At 40.6% G+C, this 22,679-nt stretch overlaps 1 protein-coding gene across 13 annotated transcripts in view; it reads left to right on the top strand.

The window, feature by feature from the left end:
• The window catches only part of BNC2 (basonuclin zinc finger protein 2), a 651,492-nt gene that overhangs the window by 116,664 nt on the left and 512,149 nt on the right, over positions 1-22,679 (top strand). The gene's annotated exons all lie outside the window — the stretch shown is intronic.

Consider the following 22,679-nt stretch of genomic DNA (forward strand, 5'->3'; position numbering starts at 1 on the left):
ACATAGTCTCATAAGCAAGTAGGAGCTGAATTTTGCAGCTTGCCCTCTGAACATTATGCTTACTAGGTAAGTAATGTGTGATAATATATATGTTTTGATTTGTATCCTTTTAAAATAATGCTACCAACTTTTTATCATTATTTGATTTCTTGGGGCGATATACCCATGCTTGCAAATCGTAACAGCTAAAATAGTAACAGTTGGTCAGAACAGAGGAATTGAATGAACACAACGGTAACATAGATTGAGTCCAACAGAATGTCCAACAGAAAAACAACAGAGAATCAAAAAGAAAAACATTTGCCTTTTCTTACTTGTTTTTGATGAAGCTAAGAGCTTGAACTGCAATAATTGGAAACTAGGGTGAGGCTGGTGAACCTTCTCCTCCCCCCCTCCCATTTAGATTTTTGAAGTTATGTTTTTCATTTCTCCCCATTTTGATGGCCTGGTTCATTGTATCTGCTTCCCACCCCTCTAAAAAAAAGAAAAAAGAAAAAAAAGAAAATATACAGACACACAGAGTCACAGCTTTCAGTAATTGTACTGGGCCTGCCTGTGTAGTAAGTGTTGGATGCTTTGATAGGAGTGACATGTGGCTAAATGGAATAGGGAAAGACATACCAATGGACTGTTAGTCCATTAGTTTGCTCCAGCAGCTTGTTTTACTAAGAAGCTCTCTAATGGCTTCTCGGCAATAATTACTATCTCTCTTTCTCGTGCTATTCAACATGACAGGCACTTGCTGTAGTCGCGGCTAATATATTTGCACTCTAAAGGCTCTGATGTTGAGCTGAGTAGGTTTAGCTAAGAAATGAATTATTGGCTTAGGTTTTTTGTTTTGAGGGGGTTTAATAAAGGGAGGAGCTGTCTAATGCTAGCAACTCATTTTGTTTAGTATATTAAATATTAGAAAGGAAAGTTGAATGCATTTTCAACTGACACTGTTGGGCCTTACATTTCTGTTGTGTCATGTGTTTTGTACAGTTTTAAACTGGTGATTTTTTTTTGTAAAGGACATCACTCCCTGTGATTAAAATAAAAATATAAATTCCATTGTCCTTTCTAAACTTGTGAAATTTTGGAAGCATCCAGACAAATGCTTTAAATACCTTTTTGCGGCTTTATTTTAAACCCATCTGACCATTAACCAAGGACAAGAACCAATAAGGTGATTTATGGTAACATGAGATCTTGGGTGTTTATGATGCAGTCTGACCACTGCTTGGGACATTCTGTCACTCACATAATGTCAGAGGTTCACATTTTCAAAAGCCAGACCCAGACTACACCATTCAGAGGATGAACCCCCCCCCAAAACCAAGAATAAACATCCTGTCAGTTCTCTTGCTGTACAAAAGAAGGCCAATGCATAGGCTGACTTTTGGGGCTTGTGCATAATCTTGAGCAAACCTGGCAATCTGGACAAACAAAAACAAATCTAGTCATATTGTTGATGGTAAGAAAATAATCTTTCATTTACCACCACTGAGATGCATTGCATGTAGGCAGTGGATTGAGCGTTGGATTCAAGTCTGAAGTTTATGTTTCTCTGTGAGACTTAAACTGCCCTTGTGCCAATCATTATTTCTCAGCACTATATGATTGGGTTTTTCTTAGCACAAACTAGAAGCTAACTCATGTACAACCACAGAGCAATGTAATACATCCATTTGTTCTTAAGTATAGAAATTGAAGATTCAGTATTGTCCAGATAAATCTAATAAAAAACAAAAGTGTACAAACAGAAATATAGAACACTTTGGAACAAGAGTCTCCCTTTTACCCCACATAATCTAAATTGACTCATATTATTGGCCCCAAATTCTTTAACTTGTGGCGGTTGCACCTCTTTCTGCAGTGGTGGTGTTTCTCCTCATTCCTCCCCCGTCCTTCCTAGAAGGAGGGAGAGAGGCACGTGGTTACACTCCATCTCTGTAAAATGCACCCCCCACCCCTGCCCAGGGCCTTTGACACAAGTGGATGGCTATGAAGTTCTCTTTTAGCTCAGATTAAAATCTTGAGTTGGAAGAGAATTTGAAAGCTATAATGTTTACTGTCATATTGGATTTAATCTGTTTATACCACTAGAATCACAATTCTAAGCAAAGGACTTCAAACCATCTGTGACATCAGTAGAGAGGATAGATGAGCTGTTGGTACAATCTTTCATATGCAGTCTGCAGACTTAATTTGGGTGTTGTTTTAGCTGTCTTGATAGCTCAGTGAGCTGGAGCATCTGGAATCAGGAGCTTGATTCCTCACCATTCTAAGAGAAGAGCCAACCCGTTTCTTGGGTGATTTGCCCAAGAAGAAAGTAATGGCAAGCTACTTCTGGGTACTTTGTACCTAGAAAACCCTGGAAGGGGGTTGCCATGAATCAGAAACAACTTGGTGGTACGTAATTAATGAAGTGTAGCTGAACTGATGCATTCCTCTTTTTTCATGTGTACAATAAATGTATTTTAGGGTTTTATTTCAGTTAATTTACATTTGCTGAACAAGTGCCATAGTATGAGGAAAACCAGTCTCTATCCACTTTTTGCATAGCATGTAACATGCAACTTTTCAAACAAATGCCCCTTAAGCTCTTCTGGCTTAAAACCCCAAATGATGTAGCCTTTCTTTTTTGGGAAGGTGCCCCAGTCTCCTGGAGTGTTTGAAAAAGTGAAATGCAAAGTGGTCTGTGTGCTTTTTCTTTCATTGACAGTCACACAGCACATGGTTGGTTCTTGGAGCTGGACTTTCTCTAAAAATACTGTAATACTGTCTGCATGTCTATAGCAGTTAATAGGAGGCAGATTTTGTAGCAGAAAATTCTGAGCTATAGCCCTTAAGCTGAAGGTTTTTTTTTTTTTTTTTTAAAGGGTGGGGTAATTAGAGCTTACATTATTTGTCTGTCTTGTCTCTATGTACCATAAGAGACTAGTGCTTTCTTCTCCATGCATTAATCTCTGATTTTTTGAGGTTCCCTTAGAGGAAGCAAATGTTGATGGTGGTGATGTTTATATGCCCTTTGATAATCAAATTTGTTTTTTTATTTGTATAATAAACTAGATAGCTTTTTATTTCTGTTAGCCTTGATAAACTGTAGATGAAATTATTTTGGTACATCTAACTGCTTGTGATGAGAAGAATACAGTATATTTTTTCTCTTTAAAGACAAGATTATTGTACTAATGGAAGAAGAACTTACATTAAATAGCACCCCCCCAATAATTACTGAGAAACTTGGCTGGAGGAATTTGAGGAAGGAATTGGCTAACATTCATTCAAAGGGTCTAGATTATTAAAGTTTGCCAAGCACCATTAATGTATATAACACAGAGGAGGCTGGAAAATGCAGCTTAAGTAGCTGTTAAAGTAGCATGCAGGAAAAGATGTTAATGAAAAACCAACAAGACCTGCCTATATGTAGAACACAGATAGTCTTTGCTATGCCATTTGTACAGATTCACAGTGGCTGAGCTGAGTGAATATACAGAAAAAGATGGTTCTAAATCCATCTCATTTCACCTAGTTGTGTTTAGGCCAATCAATGTGTACATTTAGGTATCTGCTCTTTGGTGTGATATGATTTCTTACAACCTGTCTGATTCTTGATTATCTCCAAAACATATGGGATCTATAACCATTTTGCGCTTTATTTCTAGACATATTCCTCATCTTCTTCCTCCTGTTTGGAAGTCTAAGCCGTAAAAGGTCTTCATTGAGGTTTGTGTGGCAGGGAGTCACTGGGGATGTGGGGTGGGGGTTACCTTAAAAGTGCTTGGTCATTGTAGAGCTGGGAATGAGAGCAGCTCAGCTGCTGAGCTGTTTATTCCCTTGTACACAGCTATTAAAGGTAACAATGTGCCCTTCTCTCAAGGGACTTGAAACATTCTTGACAAAGAACAGGCCAGAAATACTCGCTTGGATACATAAAGTCATAGTGCTTTTCTACATCTAATTTATACAATTAACAGAATCCAGTGACTAGCCTTTCACAGCAGTCTGTGGGATAGGAACTGGAAGTGGGTTTTGAGTGCTCTCAAATAAAACCTCTGTCTTCAAAACACATCCTCTGCCTGATGTGCTTGATTTCTGTTTGTAAGAGAGTTCTGTCAAATGGTAGCATTCATAATTAAGGCAGGCACCCTCTTTAGAGCCTGAACTATTGTCCTTAAGAAGACACAACAACATATGGTTGTGTTGACCATATAAGCTGGACCTTGACATATTATGTTAGAATTATTGCAAAATCTCTGAAGTTGCCATTTATCCTGTATGTTTGAAACACAACACATTTATTTTTAAATCACAAACAATAACAACAACGAAAAATTGGAGGCCGTGGATTATTGCAAATACAGGAGGTAGTAGAGGAAGAAAGAAGAAGCCTAAATGATTATATTAGTACAAGCAGAGAAAAATTACTGGAACAATGGAAATGGAGAATATTTTGAAAACAGAAACAAAGGCTCAATATAAGAAAAAGCAATTTGAAAATAAACAGTTGTAGGAATATATCACTACATGGACAACACCTGAGAAATATTGATGGAAAGCATGATCATAATTCAACATGGGCATGGCTAAAACTGGGGACCATAAAGAAAGAAATTGAAGACTTAATTTTTGCTGCCCAAGAACAAGCAAACGGGATGAAAGTTAAGATCCAAGGAATTAGTGCTAACAGGAAATGTTGACTCTGCCAGAAAAAGATGAAACTGTGTTACACCTCATCTGCGAATCTTCAAAGATTGCATCAATAGATTACAGAATTAGACATGATAGAGTGGCAAAGCTACTGCAATGATCATTATGCAAAAAATATAATTTGCCAGCCTCCAAAAACCCATGGGAACATCAGGTAGACAAGATGTCAGAAAATGAGGAAGTCAAGATCTTGTGGGATTTCTGGATCCAAACAGACAGACACCTTGAACAGAACACACCAGACATAGTACTAATAGAACTGAGAAATGTCCGGATCATTGACATTGCGATTCCAGGAGATGCCAGAGTTGAAAATAAAGAATTGGAAAAACTAACAAAGTACAGAGAGCTGGCAACCAAAACATCTCACCTCTGGAAGAAATACACTTCAGTGGTCCCCGTAGTCATTTGTGCTTTGGGAACAATATCAAGAAACTTCACACAGTACTATAAGCAGTTGCAGATCTCAGAAATCACAAACACACACAATTAAAAAAAATAAAAAGACGACAATATTAGGAACAGTATACATACTGCGTTTGGCTTTTGGTTAATACCTATATCTGTTATATAATACCAGTCAATGTTTTTATAATTTTGACTGTGCCTGGAGTTTTTCAACAACAACAGTGTGCCATTGAGTCTGTTCCGGTGTCCCAAGAAAATATAAACACAACCTGTTTGCAACAACCCTAAAAAACAGAGGAAGCAGAAACAGAAAGAACCTGCAATCTTCTTTATAATTTTTTTAAAAATTGAGATGCAGTATGTATGATTTTGCGTTTAGTCAGAACTCTCCACTATAACCTGTTCGTCTTGGGTGTCCCTGCATGGCCTAGCCCATAGCTTCTCTGAATTACTCAAGCCCCTTTGCCACGACAAGGCAGCAATCCGTGAAGGGGCAAGCAGAGAGTTCTGACTAAATGCGATACACCTGGAGCAGGAACTGGCAAGCCACTCCAGTATATTTGCCAAGAAAACTCCAGGGACAGAAACAAAAGGCTAAAAGATATGACACTGGAAGATGAGTCCCTCAGGTCAGAAGGCATCCAACATGCTACTGAGGAAAAGCAGAGGACAAGTAGCTCCAGAGCTACTGAAGTGGTTGGGCCAGAGCCGAAAGGACGCTCAGCTGTGGATGCGCCTGGAAGTGAAAGGAAAGTCTGATGCTGCAAAGAAAAATACTGCAAAGGAACCTGAAATGTAAGATCGATGAACCTTGGTAAGCTGGATGTGGTCAAACAGGAGATGGCAAGAATAAACATTGACATTCTGGGCATCAGTGAACTAGAATGGACTGGAACGGGTGAATTCAATTCAGACGATTATCATATCTACTATTGTGGGCAAGAATCCTGTACAAGAAATGGAGTAGCCTTCATAGTCAACAAGAGTGGGAAAAGCTGTACTAGGATATAATCTCAAAAATTATAGAATGCTTTCAATACGAATCTAAGGCAGACCTTTCAACATCACAATAATCCAAGTTTATGCACCAACCACCAATGCTGAAGAGGCAGAAATTGACCAATTCTGTGAAGACTTACAACACCTTCTAGAACTGACACCAAAGAAAGATGTTCTTATTGTATAGGGGACTGGAATGCTAAAGTAGGGCGTCAAGAGATAAAAGGAACAACAGGTAAGTTTTGCCTTGGAATTCAAAACGAAGCAGGGTAAAGGCTAATAGACATGGTCTAGAGGGGCGGGGTAAAATCAATCAATCAAAAAAACAAACAAATAAATAATAATAGTTTTGTCAAGAGAACAAGCTGGTCATCACAAACGCTCTTTTCCAACAACACAAGAGGCGACTCTACACATGGACATCATCAGATTGATTATGTTCTCTGCGAGAAGCTCTGTACAGTCAGCAAAAACAAGACCTGGAACTAATTGTGGCTCTGATCATCAGCTTCTTATAGAAAAATTCAAGCTTAAATTGAAGAAAGTAGGAAAAACCACTGGGCTAGTCAGGTATAACCTAAACCAAATTCCTTATGAATACACAGTGGAAGTGAAGAACAAATTTAAGGAACTAGATTTGGTGGACAGAGTGTCTGAAAAACTATGGATGGAGGCTCGTAACACAGCACAGAAACATAACCCCCCCAGCTCAAAACCAAGATGCAAGAACACCCAGAACAGTTTTAAAAAGCACCTTACCTTACCAGGCAGCCCGAAACCTCCCTGCAAACACACACACACTCTCTCTCAGAAGCAGAAGGAGGCAGTCCCAAGCATCTGACAATGACGCACTCTCTCTAACTGCTGGGGTGAAAGAGTTACAAAGAAGCAGGCTCGTCGCCACCTATAGTTAGAAATTTGAATTTCCCACCTTTTCTCCCTGCCTTTTTCTGTTCATAAGTGGAATCTCTGGTCACAAATACAAGCAAAATTTTGCGGAGGGAGCTGGTCGTAACTCAAAATGGTCGTAAGTAGGGACATTTGTAAGTCGAGGCACCACTGTACCTCAAGAGTGGTGAGTGCTCCATCACTGGAGCCATTCAAGAGAAATTTAGCACCTGGCAGATATCCTTTGATTTATATTCCTATATTGAGCCGGAGGTTGGACTCGATGGCCTTATAGGCTCCTTCCAACTTCATCATTGTATGATTCTATGATTTCTTGTGTTCTGAATGGTAAGAAATATTGTAGGGCATGGATTTTGACCCACATCTTTCAAAGTGTTCGGCTGATTTTAAATCAGCTACAGTGGTGCCTCGCTTGACGAGGATAATCTGTTCCAGCAAAATTGCTGTAGAACGAAATAGTCATCAAGTGAAAGTAAAAAGCCCATTAAAATGCACTGAAAACTGCTCAATGCGTTTCAATGGGCGAAATACCTCTGCGTCCAGCGAAGATCCTCCATAGGGCGGCCATTTACCAGTGCCTGTAATGCGAGGAATCCATCCTAAAACACAGCGGGGAGCCATTTTACACAGCGGGCGGCCATTTTGAAAACCCGACGATCAGCTGTTTTGATTGTCGTTAAGCGAAAAATCGGTTCCCAAAGCAGGGAACCAATCATCGGGAAATGAAAAAAAACCATTCAATCATCGTTTTGCGATCGCAATAGCGATTGCAAAAAACTAGTTGTCGAGCGATTTCCTCATCTAACGAGGTAATCATCAAGCGGGGCACCACTGTACTTGGCTGTCCAGTTAACCATTCTAAATTCCCATATAGCTTGACTCTATTGTATGGGAGAATGTGGTGTTCTGATTTAAATATTTGTTAAAAATACACATGACCAAGGGTTTTATCCAGCCCACCTCATGTGGATACGACCACAGTTTCTCCATTGAAAATATTAAATTGTGACGCAGTGAATACCATGAGGAAAACTCAGACATTTGTTAACATGACTTAAAAAATAATTTATAATAACAAAATAGTTTATACAAGTACACAGTTTAATTACAGGCGAAGATGTCAGTTCAAAATACCGTTGTGAATTTGTAAATGTAAAACAGAGTAGGCTGCCACACTGCTCTGTGCCCTAATTGTCTAGGATATACATTTCTCTAAGTGAGTGTGAAAATATTATTCAAGCTAGAGCTAACATGTGCCTAATTAACATAAAAGAAAATGCATACATTGGATATACCAAGTGGAGTTGATGGCAGATCTTAAAAACTCTGCATTTTTACTGCAATACTTTGTGTTGGTGTTTTGTTTGTTCAGTGTGTGTTTCCTGCACCGTTTGCAAACGTGCATTTACAAATGCACAGTAAAACCTGTCTTAAGTGATGACCCAAGGGCCCCATTGTGGCAGTCTTTTTAATTAAAGGTCAAACAAAATTATGCTAGAAACCTTAGGGAAACCTTAAAGTGATTTCTTAAGACAAGGACTGCCTATTAGATTTTGTTCACTGTATAAATCTGAGGACTCAGTTTGTGAATCCCACTCTGCCTGGAATGTGATTCCTCAATTTTTAAAAAAATTGTTACACTGGAAGTGAAACAACATCTGTGTACTGTTGAGGTTTGGACCATAGTAGAAGCATGTTTTCATGAAATTAGTAATGAGGATATAATTAGGCTTGGTTTAATTCTCCACCCCAATCCCATGTTTTTCCATCAGAAATGCTGCCTCAGACTAAATGAAGCATTTCATAAAACTGTTCTGACATGTTGCATTTGTTTCAGTGTTGAAATTAGAAGGTGGTTGACATCTTGGAATGTCAGTGCTCCAATTTCATAGTAACAACTCAGCTTGGGAATTGCTGACAAGATATGGGGTACAAGACATGAGGCTGAGGAAGAAATTTTGGATGGGAATCTTTCTCATTTGTGACAGATTCCTAAGTGCTTCCAGCACTTAGAAATATTCTTCATCATGTAGAAAAGAGGGAGAAACCTTTTAGTGACTATCAAAATTAGAAATCTTCTGAATGAAAAAAAGTATTGTATATTTGTGGCTGGGCTGTATAATGCAGAAGTTTTTTTTTATCATCTCCTGATCAAACATTTTAATAGATCTGAAGGTTGATTCTTCATAGAGACTTAGCATTATTGGTGTGGCCAAGTACTCAAATGAGGAAATAAATCAGGTAGTGGAAATTGTAGAATGATATTAATACTTGCGTCTAGTATGTTGCAGACCTAGGCCCAGTCAATTTTTGGTTGTGCTATAGCATACATCATCATCATCTTAGAGCTGGAGTGCTAGAAGGGACCCCATGGATCGAATCCAGCCTCTGTCAAGGAGGCACAGTAGCGAATTGAACTTCTAAATCACTATACTGATACAAGAGCTCTTTTGGATAGTTTAACATTCTTTATGTCTAAGAAAGCTATCTGACCTTTGCTTTTTTCAAAGATAGGGAAGCCATTGAAAAGGCCTAATGTTATCTACATGGTATGGAAGATACTGCAATTTGTGACTCTTTCCTGTGTTCTGATGTGACCCAGAAGTCCAGGGTCAACACTGTGCCTCTTCCTCGTACTGGCAATGTGTAGTTTTCAAAATGGTGATACAGAAATGGCTAGGAAGAATAGCCCGTTGTGCTTTGGAGTTTCTTCCATTATCTTTTCAGCAACAGAAGAATCTTCTGTAGCACAACTGTTGTGCCTTGAACATAGGGACATATAAAGCCCTGCTGGATCAGGGCCAAACTGTATGTTCAGAAGTGGGAGCTCTTCTGACATAGGAAGGAGTTCTTTAGCAGGAAAAAGCAAATGATTGCCACAGCAGGAACTTTTCTTTTGTGGGAGACGTGTGTGAATGTGCTGTTGATTCCTCTCATCCACTTGCTATTTCTGCGATGATTAGGGGCTTGCAAATTATCCTGCTTTCCTTTGCAGCGGCTCCCACAATTCTCCCAACCAGCCTATCCATTGATTAGAATCCTACAATGTCAGAATGAGGTCACAACCTGGAGAAGTTCTGTTTCTCTGCAAATTGAGAGGCAGTTAACAGTCAGGCTGAGCCTTCAACTGGTCAGGATGGATCTTCCTGTTAGGTCAAGTTGCGGGTTGAAGGTGGGTTATATGACATGTTTACAGCTATGGTGTCATAGTGGATAGAGTGTCAGGCAGGAATTCAGGAGGCCTTCAGTGAGGAACCTAGAGGAGTGGATAGGAGCTTAAAATATAACTTTATACTGAAAAGATTCAAGGCCCCCTTGTACTAATAGTCAGCTACCCATTTTCTTTAAAGATGCTCCTGAAATTATACATTCCTGAGTGTAAATTAAGCTTATGATCGGGAAAATATGTCCTGTGACTGAGGATGTCGCACTTCAGGTAACAAGTGATTCCCAGGGTTTGGGATCTGTGCCTTTGCTTTTCTACCGGAAGCAGGCTTTTGGGTCACCCTAAAGGTTTCTTTGGGTATAGTTGTGAAGGGTGGTTGTGGAGCCAGAGGTTGGGAATTGGATTTCCCAGTGTGCCTTCAGGGAGGAAGAGCTGGCCTGTGTCGCCTTGGGCAAGCTCATCACATGCCAAGCAGGGCTTGATAAAGTTGCTTTCTTTGACTGCAGCTCCCACAATTCTCCTAACCAGCCCAGCCATAGGTCAGAATCCTCCGATGTCAGAATGAGGTCACAATCTGGTCTGTATTTCTGCAAACTGAGAGGCAGTTGTCAGGCTGAGCCTTCATCTGGTCAGGATGGATCTTCCTGTTAGGTCAAGTTGCGGGTTGAAGGTGGGTTATATGACCTGTTTACAGCTATGGTGTCATAGTGGATAGAGTGTCAGGCAGGAACTCAGGAGGCTTTCAGCGGGGATCCTAGAGTAGTGGGCAGGAGCTTAAAAATAACTTTATTCTAAAAAACTTCAAGGCATCCTTGTACTAATAGTCAACTACTCATTTTCTTTAAAGATGCTCCTGAAATTCTTAATTCCTTATTTTTAATTAAGCTAGTGATAGGTAGGCAGCTCATCTAGGAGAAGGAAAACTCAGATTCCAAACCTCCATTGCCTTGTGGCTATATCCACTGATGGAAAAGGCTTCAGGAGTAAACCTCGGGGCAAAATCCGGAGCCGGAGTCCCGGAGGCATTTTGTGTCGTTCTGGCAGCTCCTGTGACATAGCTGGAACCAGTTGTATTGGCTCTTGCCTTTCCATTGGACTATTTCAGCGATGTGGAGAGGGGGGATTTGCTGCTTGGGTAACAGCTTATCCTCCGTATTATTTTACCCAGGCTTCGTGCTCTGGAGAGGACACTCCAGCTTCGCATACAGAGTCGAAGTCCTCCATACAGAGCATGTTACTATAGTCTCTCGAAACTAAAGGATGCCTATTAATGGTCTTCGGAGGCTAAGTGTTCAGCTTTGTTTGAAAGTCTGATTTCTCATCTGCAAAGTTCTGCCTGAATCATATGCATTGAACGCTGATGAGGGGGCTGTTGTAATGTATAATTTGGCCCTAATGCTAAAGGATTCTGGAGACAATTGTTCTGTTCACAGTTGGTAATCAGTTTCTGTTTCAGAACCTTTATTGGCATACAGTACAAAAGAGTGTGATACAGTAAAATGTTAAAAAGCACATATGCCATATATGCCAGGGTATACCCAGATGACATTGTTAGGGCTCACTGCTGAATGGCACTAATAAGGAACTTAACCCAGACAATAGCCAGATATATCCATTCCGTCATGTAGAGGCATTGCATTATGCTGTCACACACGGCTGAATTGCTAATCAGTTGCCTGTAGGAAGTCCACAAGCTGGATGTGAGGGCAAAATCTCCAACAACTGCATCTCATAGTGGAGGGTAACATATAGGTATAATGACTTTGTACCTATAGTCTTTTTTTATTTTTATTTTTTAAAACTTCTAGGAATAGGGTAGGGAATACAAAAGGTAAAAGGAAGTGGAGGGGATGGGAAAAGGGTTTTAAGGATAGGAGAGCACAAAATATATAATCATCCAATCTATTCACGTTAAATATACAAGCATACAATCTATTCATTTTTCAATAAAAAAGCAACTTTCTACTCTTTTTTTTTTTTTGCTCTTTGATTACCCTCTAACTATCAGCTTACATTTATGTTTTAGTTTAAATCTAAGTTACTCCAACATTATCAGGAAACCGAGACCAATTGTAAAATACATCCCTTCTTTCAATTTCCTTCTGTCTTGGACATACGTTCAACATGCCTGAACAGGTATCGATTTCTATCACTTCCCATATTTTCTCAGTACACTTCTTTTGTTTCCGTGACTCTGTTTTCTTCTAGTTTGGTGGATATAGGGTTGAATCCAGGACAGTAATCTGATTTTAACATCACCTTTTCTGACTATTGTAGCTAAATAGCTCACAGGGTAACTATTAATCTCATCTATGTTACCTGGGATCGCACTCAATAAAAACAGTTCTGGAGTTAGTACAGTTTCCTTTAACTGTTGTGTAACATCTGATGGTTTCGCTTTCATCAGATCTTCCACCTGGTTGAGACGCTCATTTACCTGTTGAAATCCTGTTGTTATTGTCATTTGCATGGTAACCTGCCATTCTTTATCTGGCAAAAATCCCAACAGTTGATATTTAAAGATTTCGGAGGTGATTTCCATCTTTCCAATGCGTATGGTTTGTATAAATAATATTTTTAGTTTCCACTATTTTATCAACAAACCAAACCCATCATCATATACCTCCCCTGAATATGTCCTCCCTGAATATATAGGTTGTAACAGCCACCCTCAAACCTCAGAGAGTGGTTGCTACTTTATTTTTAATTCTGCTGCCACCAACTTATCCTTGAAAATCAAGCGAAGGAGAAGTGTAACTTTGAAAAACAAAAACTGGTTTATTGATTACAGGAAATAAAAATAGTCAATCACTGGTAAAGAATCAATGTCAATCACTGTAAATACGGTAAATCACTGGCTCTCACAGACTATTTCACACTGACAGGCTCTCTCACTCACTATAACTAACAATCACTTTTAAACCCTCAGCCCAAGCTCTCATCTCTAATCTCTATCTCTAATCTCTATTCCCCACACACTCTTCACCCCCCTTTTTATACCGGCTCCTCCCCTTAAGTTCCACCCTCCATCACATCATTGGCTGATGACTCACTGCCCAGCTGTGATGGACAGGTGATGTTTTGGCTGCCCGTTACAATACCTCCCCTCTTAATAAGTTGTTTTGTGGGGGAAAGCTAAAGTGCTTTTCTCCAAAAACAACGAGGAGCAATACATAAAAATTACATTACTCCAACATTCCACTCACACTTACCAACATATTTAACTGTTCAATAGGAAAAAAATCATACAATATAACAATTACCTTCTTTTTACTTTCAAACACTTTAAACAATTATTATTCCTTATACTCTAAGCATTTTTATTAATTCCAACAATATACTTTACCTTATCACCTTATATTTTACCATTAATTTTCATCAACTTTATTAACTTTACAGAAATCACCATTATAAACACTTTAAACCATTCTTAGAGTCCAATTTTTCTTTTCCATCTTCAGTTGTCGGGTCATCTAGAGAGGGCATCCGCAGCACAGTTCTGAGTCCCTTTGACCACTCTAACCTCAAAGTCGAAGTCCTGTAAGATCAAAGCCCACCTCATAAGTTTACTGTTGTTAGCCTTCATAGTCCTTAGCCACAACGTTGGGGAGTGGTCAGTACAGAGGATGAAATGTCTCCCCCAGATGTATGGTTTCAGTTTCTGGACTGCAAACAAAATGGCAAGACACTCCTTCTAGATGATGGACAGGTGTCTTTCCCCTTTCTGTAGCTTCTTGCTCAGGTAGGCAACCGGATGAAGGTCTCCGCAGTCGTCACTCTGGCACAGCACGGCTCCTAACCCAGAGTTGGACGCATCTGTGAAGATGGTAAACTCATGATCGAAGTCTGGAGCTCGCAACACGGGATTGGTGACTAACGGTTCCTTCAGCTTCCCAAACGCCTCCTCGCAGCTACTGGACCACTGGATGTTGTCAGCACTCTTCTTGCACATCAGTTCCGTCAGTGGCGCTGCTATCTCGCTGAACCTAGGGATAAATCTTCTATAGTAGCCTACCAGCCCAAGATAAGATCTAACTTTCTTCTTGGTGGTGGGTCTAGGCCAACTATTTATAGTATCTACGTTTGCTTCCAGGGGTTTGATTACACCTCCCCCTACCACATGTCCTAAGTACTTCATTTCAGGGCTGCCCAGCTGGCATTTGCTTGCTTTCACTGTTAGCCCTACTACCTTTAATCTTTGCCACACTTTGCCAACATATGTCCCAGTGACTCTATATGGAATCACGGCTTGTGGGGGTGCATATCCTGTATCTAACTTGGGCACCACTCCCTTGGCTAACCCAAGCTTGTTAGGGAAAACATGTTGGTACTTTGTAACCACATCTTTTAATTCATTTATCTGCTTTTGAGTTAAACCAATTTTAGTTGGGGCTCTCATCAGCACTAGATCAGCTCCAACAACACTCTCCAGCTGAGTAACCATGGAAACATCTCTCTGCAGCCTCTTTGCTGATACAGTAACAATTTCAGCCGCAGAGAATGATTCCTGGCCTCCTGGTGAAAGTGTAAGTGCGACAGCACTCTGAACATGCTCTATTGACTGCACTCCATCTCCATATATCAGACCTCGGTCAGTCACAGATTTCACAGGGTAATCAGAGGTTAGTGTTGTACCATCTGTCAAGGTACTTGCTTCCCTCTGGTCCCAATTATTAAGGTTTTCAGCAGAATAGGCTCTACTCATGCGCATCGGTACCATTAAATTTTTCTGTTAACCCATTAGAGTGCGGATGATATGGGGAAGTACTTAAATGTTTGATAACACATATTTGCCCTAGTCTCTGCATGAGTTCTGAGGTGAAAGATGTTCCTAGGTCAGTCACCATCTCTGAAGCAAAGCCCATTCGACTCATATAACTCAGCAGGGCATCACCCACTGTATGAGTCTCAATATTACTAAGGGGAATAGCCTCTGGGTATCGTGGGGCATGGTCCACCACAGTAAGGATAAATCTGTTTTCCCTTTTTGTGACCCTGGGCAACGGCCCTATAATATCCATGCCAATACATTGAAATGGGGTAGAGATTACGGGTAATGGACACAACTTTGCCTTGTTTTGTCCCAGTTATTACCCTGTCTCTGGCAAATATCGCAACTCTGGCAGAAACTTTTAATCTGCTTTCCTATCTCTGGCCAATAGAAGTTTTGCGTTATTATTTGTTTGGTTTTATTGATCCCTAGATGTGCAGCAAATATGTCAGAATGTCCCCCTTCCAATATCATCCGGTGGCACCCTACAGGCACCACCAACTGCTTTCGAATATCTTTGCCCCCTTTTAAGGGGGTTACCAGTGTTTCTCTGTACAGTAATCCCTGCTTAATGTGGAATGTTTCAGGTGTTTCAGGGGTTAACTGTATTCCAGACACTTTCTCAAAGCAGCTTTTTAATGTGGAATCTGCTTGCTGTTCTTGGGAAAAAGTATTGTGACATATCAAGTGTAAATATCTCAGCTGTGTTTCTATTGTCATTCATTTCTTCCCCCTGACTGTCACTCTTTTCCTCATCTGTCTCTGTCTGCTCATGTTGTGAATGTGTTATAACCATAACTTTTTAAACATGCTCAGTGAGGTCTGTACCAATTAAAACAGCCGATGGTAACTGTGAGGAAATTCCTACACGCCAATTTCCCTACCATCCCCGATAACTAATTGGCACTTCAGCCACAGGCAAGATAATAGTTTCTTGTCCTGTTACTTTCACTGCCATGTGTTCTTCTGGTAATACGTATTTCTGTAGTACAATATCTGGATGACATAGGGTCACCTGTGAGCAGGAATCTTTCAGAGCCATGTATTTGTTACCTAAAATACAAATATTGTCCCCAGCCGTTTTAAATAATTTGTGATCCTTTCTGATCAAAAAGCAATGCCTGATCTCTGCCAAAGGAATATTAGATTCAATATCATCGTCTGGTGTAGAGAACTCAGTTTGTGTTGCCATGGAGACTGACTCCTCCCCAGTTGTATTAACTTGTCTCTGTTGGACACAGTAAACTGCTTTAGGCTTATTTAAATGTACTTTCTGTGGTAAAAATTCTCTATCTTCTCTGCCTTTACCACACTGGGATGCAATGTGAACTTTCTCATTACATTTGAAGCAGATCTGAGCACTCCATTGTTCATTTCCATCCCCTTTTACTACTTTTCCCTCCAAATTTTGCCCTCTGGCTTGGCTCTGTTCTGAGGCTTTTCCCACAAAATGGCCGCCAACCTTCTGCTGGTCTTTAAACTGTCCTCTAGGAGATTTATTAGAGTCCTCCCAGGTTTTCCTCATACTTTGCCCCCCAGAAAAGCTTGTTTTTCGTATCTGGGAGATGAAAGCAGCAACCTCTCCTGCTTCTTTCAAATTCTTGGGTCGCTTGTCCTTGACCAAATATTTTAGTTCACCATGTAAGAGGGAATAAAACTGTTCTAATCCCATAATATCCTTCAGATGCTGCATTGTCTGAACCCCCTCTTGCGACAGCCACCTTTCCAAACATCTAGACAAGTTTGCCCCCAATTGTGAATAGGATTCATCAGGTTTCTTAGTTAGTGATCTGAATTTTTGCCTCAGATGTTCTGCATTTATGCCATACCTGGCAAACACTAACTTTTTGAATTCAGGATAATCTTTGATTAATTCAATTGGCATCTCCGCGTATATCTCAGCGAGGCCTCCATTAATTTGGGATCTCAATATGATCATCTTTTCAGATACCCTCACTTGGAAATCTTCTTTCAAACATCACAAGGAATGATTCTGGATCATCTCCTTTTCTAAAGGTTTGGAATTTCTTTAGATCTGCTTTAAATAATTGATTTCCCCCAGAGTTGTCTCCTCTATTGTTATTATTGTTTTGATTTAACAATTCTAGCCTCCTGAGTTCAAAAGACATACGTTCTCTCTCTAATCTTTCTTCCCTGTCCATTTTCTCTTTCTCTAACTGGGCATCCAATTCTCTCTGCCTCAGTCTTTCCTCCCTCTCCATTTGTAATGCCAGTTTTTCTTTCTCTATATCTAGCTGTTTCAATCTGTATTCGTGTGCTTGGGCCAATTGCAACCTTCTGAACTCTGATATGTCTTCTCTTGAGGCCTCTCCCTCCTGAGCTGAGGTAAATCCTTCCTCCACATCCCCATTCTCACTGTCTCACCCAGCTGCCATCTCATAAGGCCTCTGTTCAGCTTTCTTTCCCCTGGTCAAGGGCATTTTCCTTTTCTCAGGCTTCTGTTCCCACGTACAAGCCTTGATTTTAAAACGTACACTTTTTTTCCTGTCAGTGAGTCTGCTATAAAGTTGCTGCTCCACTAGCACTGGCAAGCTAGCCACTGTTACCAGGCTTCAGCCTCCAGCTAGACCTCCCGCCAAAACAGAATTTTTCCTTCTGCCTTAGGCAACAAATCTTACACACACACAGCTTCCCCTTGTCCCAGGTTCAGCTGCCTTTGAGTTCCCTCAGCCTAACTGCCCTTGGTTCTGCTTTGTCCCCTCCGAGTTTGCCCTAAACTCAGGACAAGCCAGCCAATCTGCCACAGCTTTTACTTTGGGCAACTCTTCACAGAAATGGTCACCACAGAGCCTCCCTGTCTTAGTCCCCAATCTGAGGTCCCGCGCCCTTCTACTAGACTCGCTTCCCGCGAGACAAGTCCTAGAAGGTTACCCACGCGTTTACTCAGACGTCCCTGACTAAAGACCCCTGCTCTGGGCACCTTTCCACGCAAGGCTTCACTGGATCCCACGGATCCCACACGCTGGCACCAATTTATTGTAACAGCCACCCTCAAACCTGAGAGAGTGGTTGCTACTTTATTTTAAACTCTGCTGCCACCAACTTATCCTTGAAAATCAAGCGAAGGACAAGTGTAACTTTGAAAAACAAAAACTGGTTTATTGATTACAGGAAATAAAAATAGTCAATCACTGGTAAAGAATCAATAAGTCAATCACTGTAAATAAATCACTGGCTCTCACAGACTATTTCACACTGACAGGCTCTCTCACTCACTATAACAATCACTTTTAAACCCTAAATCCAAGCTCTCATCTCTAATCTCTATCTCTAATCTCTATTCCCCACACACTCTTCACCCCCCTTTTTATACCGGCTCCTCCCCTTAAGTTCCACCCTCCATCACACCATTGGCTGATGACTCACTGCCCAGCTGTGCAGACATGTGATGTTTTGGCTGCCTATTACATAGCTCAACTTTTAGCCCAACAATTTGAATTACAACCGTGGCAGTATTTTCAGAATCCACACAGTCCAACCAAGAAAAGTCCAGACTAAATAGCAAACACATGGACCCAGTCTCTCCAATAGATATTGTTGTAGTCTGTCAAAGCTCCAGTCCTGGTTTTCCTAGCTCATTGGTCTATTCGGTTGCATTTGTCTCGCTGATAATTCACTGTCCATTTTCTTACTCCCGAAGATTTATTCCTCCTTCTAAGACAGAGCAAGCTTCTGCTATTAAAGCCCCATTCGTCAGACTGCAGTCCTGGTTTCCCCAGCTCCTCAGTCTAGCTTATTGTGTTGCCACACTGATAATTCACAGTCTGCTTTTTTTATTTGCAAAAGCATAGTCCTCCTTCCCCAAAAGCAAGATTTTATTTTCAGAGTCCCACACAATCTGGGAAGAAAGATCCAGACTAAACAGCATTCACAAGATTTCAGTCCCTTAAAGCCTGTTCTGTAGTATTTTCTCTGGGATTTTTCCAGAAACACAATTTTTTTCCATCTCACTGCTTCTGTGTGACCTTGAGCCAGCCTGCTATTTAAGAGCTTACTGTTTAAGAGTCACTTTTGCTTTGAAGAAGCAGGCTGACAAGCACGACTCACTGCTCCTTTCTCTTCTTTCTGTCAAATATTTTCACTCTAGTTTCTTTTGCATCTTAATGAGGCTATTCATAAATCAAAGGCTTACTTTGTTATTGTATATTTTCATCCGTAGTTTTTTCCTCCTCTCCTCGGAGAATGGGGGTGGAGTTACTCACAGCTATTCTGCCAGAAAATGGCTTCCCGTTCTCTAATCTGTGCTCGGGTGAATTTTCAGAGGGAAGAAAAATCAGGTTGCTGCCCAATCTTCCACCTTCTGGAGCCCACCAACTGCTTCAGAGAGAGCTCTCCTGGTCTCCCCTTCGGTTCCCCCATTTCTAGAGGGACCCCAGACCAGGCGGTTCCAGCTTTTCCTGGGAGCTGTTCCCGGCAGCTGCTGGCTTCACTGCGACCAAGCTTTGCCTCCCGACTTGTACCTATAGTGTTATCCTCCAACCTAATGCCTGAAATCCTATTCCTTAGTTTAAGAAGCTTTGTAACTTTCAGTCTGTTCTAGCTGGAAAATAAAGAACACTCAGGAGGTGCTCGCACACACACTAAGCCACTTGTGCACCATCCTCATAAATCACAGCCTTTATTTGCCAGCAAGAAAGAGATTTGAAAATTCTGAATTTTCTTCCACTAAGTAACAGAATTTCAGCCAATATACAGTATTCAATTTCTTTCTAAGCTGACAGCCATCATTACATCTTATGGTGGTGAAGTCTACTGTCTTATCCCTCCTCAGTCACTTACAGTGGGATCTCTACTTAAGAACGTCCCTACTTAAGAACAATCCAACTTAAGAACAGCTCCATTTGCTAAATTTTGTTTCTCCTTGAGAACAGAAATCCAAGATAAGAACAGGAAAAAAAACCTTTCCTGCTCTTTTTTTTAACAGGTCATCTTAGGTTAAAAAAAATTCTCCCCCTAGTGGTAGAGTACGTATTAACCAGCTTGGCATTACTTCCTATGGGAACTAATGCTTCAATGTACGAACGCACCTCTACATAACAAAACAAACAAACAAACAAAAAAAAAACAGCCAGAACGGATTAATTGGTTTTCAGTCCATTCCTATGGGAAATTTTGCTTCAACTTAAGAACGTTTCAACTTAAGAACACCATTCCAAAACGGATTAAGTTCTTAAGTAGAGGTTCCACTGTATAGTTCAGCTTCGGTGGATGACTCTAAGTTCTAGTATTTTGAAAGATAACACAACAATAAAAGATAATGCAAGAAGAACTAGGAGCTGAGTGTACAGTAGGACCTCCATATCTGTGGGGGACCTGTTCCACAATCTACTATGAATGCCTGAAACTGCAGATAGTAGTGAACCCTACATACAACATACAAGGAGGCAGAACAAAGGCCACAAGACCCACTCCTTCGTATGTTGTAATTCTGTACCTGTAGCCCAGTAATACACTAGGCTACTATACATATGCTCTAAGATACAGTATCTCTGTCTATCTGTACAGTGGTGCCTCACTTGACGACGATAATCCGTTCCAGCAAAATTGCTGTGGAACGAAGTCATCGTCAAGCGAAAGTAAAAAGCCTATTGAAATGCATTGAAAACCGCTCAATGCATTCCAATGGGCAAAATACCTCAGTGTCCAGTGAAGATCCTCCATAGGGCGGCCATTTTCTGGTGCCTGTAAAGTGAAAAGTCCGCCCTAAACACAGCAGGGAGCTATTTTGAACAGTGAGCAGCCATTTTGAAAACCCGACGAACAGCTGTTTTGATCATCGTAAAGTGAAAAATCGGTTCCCAAAGCAGGGAACCAATCATTGTCACACAGATTTTCCCTATTTAAACATTGTTTTGTGATCGCTATTGCGATTGCAAAAACCTGATCGTTAAGCAATTTCATCGTGGAGCGGGGTAATCGTTAAGCGGTGCGCCATTGTATTAGGTATTCAACTGAGGAAAAAGTATGTTTTAAAAAAATCTCTTGATTTCATATTATATGAAGCCACAGTTTAAGGCTGCCATTAGCAGGTTACGTTTGCAGGGAAAATGGAAGAAAATATTTGAAGATAAACATCTCAACAAAAGGATTATAATCCATGAAGATTCACAGTGAAATAAATCTGTTTTGCCCTAATACCTTTGTGTTTTTTATTTTTTTGTTTTGTTGTTTACATGGAAAGTATTATCTCAGGTTTATTGCAATTTACATAGGGACACCAAGCAATGGACAATCCCAGAAACTGATTCCTTTTTTCATCAGTTTGCCATTTCTCACCCAAACACAAAGCAATGGTCAGGGCTGTTTTTTAAGAAGTGAGAACACAAGGAGTCTCGTGGCGCAGTGGTTAAAACGCTGTACTGCAGCTAAAAACTGTGCTCACGACCTGGGGTTCAAATCCCAGGTAGCCGGCTCAAGGTTGACTCAGCCTTCCATCCTTCCGAGGTCGGTAAAATGAGTACTCAGCTTGCTGGGGGGGCAATGTGTAGCCTGTATAATTAAAAATTGTAAACCGCCCGGAGAGTGCTTGTAGTGCTATGGGGCGGTATGTAAGTCCAATAAATAAATAAATAAATAAATAAGAGGGTATCTTGTAGACCATCTTGACAGCTGCCATTGGTGTGGTCAATATTCAGACTGCCCTTTCCTATGTAAAGTTTGGCATCCTTGTTCCTGCTGGCATGCGGACATGATATCAGGCCATTTCCTGGCATGTGGAATCATGGGTACCAAAACACAATATCCCATATTCAAATTGAGGTTTTTTGAAGAACTGAATGTCCTGGCTTTTTAAAATTGAAAATTATATACAGTATGCAGACACTATATACAAATTCCAACAGAAATTTCCCTCATGTAGAATTACCCAGTGCTAGAGGGTTCCAGTAGATAACCACATAATCTGTACTATAGTTGCTGGGATATGGCTGTATTCCAGACCTGGGCAAGGTGTGGCCCGAGGGCCACATACGGCCTGCGAGCCACTCCTGTCTGGCCTGTGGACAGTTTTGAACATCAAAACCATTTATAGCTTTCTGTCTAAAGTTGATCAGTTACTTATCTTTAACATACCACAAAAAACCTCTTTAGTATTTTTGAAGATTAACAAGTTTAAAATAAAAACAATCATGACATCACTGTTTCATTTTATTTTTAAGTAAAGTTGGTTCAGCCCCCAAACACAGTTCAGATTTTTCATGTGCCCCCCTTATAGAAATTAATTGCCCACCCCTGCTGTAGTCCCTCTGTGCCAAAATATTTTGAAAGGTTGTTCTGAAATTAATGAAATGGTGAAGCAAAGGTATGAAAGTGCAATAAATACAATGGAGAAACTTACACACCCTGAAGAGACTCATGGCGCAGTTGTTAAACTGCTGTACTGCAGCTAAAACTCTGCTCTGGACTCAGAGTTTAATCCCAGGTAGCCAACCCAAGATTGACTTAGCCTTCTATCCTTCCAAGGTTGGTAAAATGGGTATCCAGCTTCCTGGGGTTGGGGGGGAGAGCAATGTGTAGCCTGCATACTGTAATTAACTTGTAAAGCGCCGAGAGACTGCTTTAAGCGCTATGGGGTGGTATATACGCTGCATGCTTTGCTCTCTTTTTTTGCTTTTTTTTTTTACCCTCTCAGGTAAACTAATGTTGCCTTGCCTGCTTCGTGGAATGCAGACTATTTATTTAATTTGTTGTTTGTTTGACTTTTATACCGCC

This window comes from Pogona vitticeps, chromosome 2, assembly GCF_051106095.1.
Source record: "Pogona vitticeps strain Pit_001003342236 chromosome 2, PviZW2.1, whole genome shotgun sequence".
NCBI lineage: Eukaryota > Metazoa > Chordata > Lepidosauria > Squamata > Agamidae > Pogona > Pogona vitticeps.